Source organism: Papilio polytes, unplaced genomic scaffold (genome assembly GCF_000836215.1).
Source record: "Papilio polytes unplaced genomic scaffold, Ppol_1.0 DF824091.1, whole genome shotgun sequence".
Classification (NCBI taxonomy): domain Eukaryota; kingdom Metazoa; phylum Arthropoda; class Insecta; order Lepidoptera; family Papilionidae; genus Papilio; species Papilio polytes.
The window spans coordinates 98,782-99,069 of NW_013525113.1; positions in this window are offsets into that span (position 1 = coordinate 98,782).

Below are 288 nucleotides of genomic sequence, written 5' to 3' on the forward strand. Positions count from 1 at the left end.
ACAATGATATAGCAAAAGAAATTAAACTGTTACGTCAAGCTATGTCTGGTTTGAATTTAAACCTAACTGAAGCCATTCAAACTATTCAAGAATGCTCGAAGAGACTAGATGACGTTACCACTAAAATCGAAGTTATGGAGAAACGACTAAGTGATTTAGAAAATCGACATATCAAAGAGAATACTGAACTGAAGTTCCAGGTTTCCGAGCTTTTGGATAAATTGAACTCACAAGAGCAACTATTGCTCAAAAATGAGATAGAAATCGTCGGTGTACCTGAATCAAAAA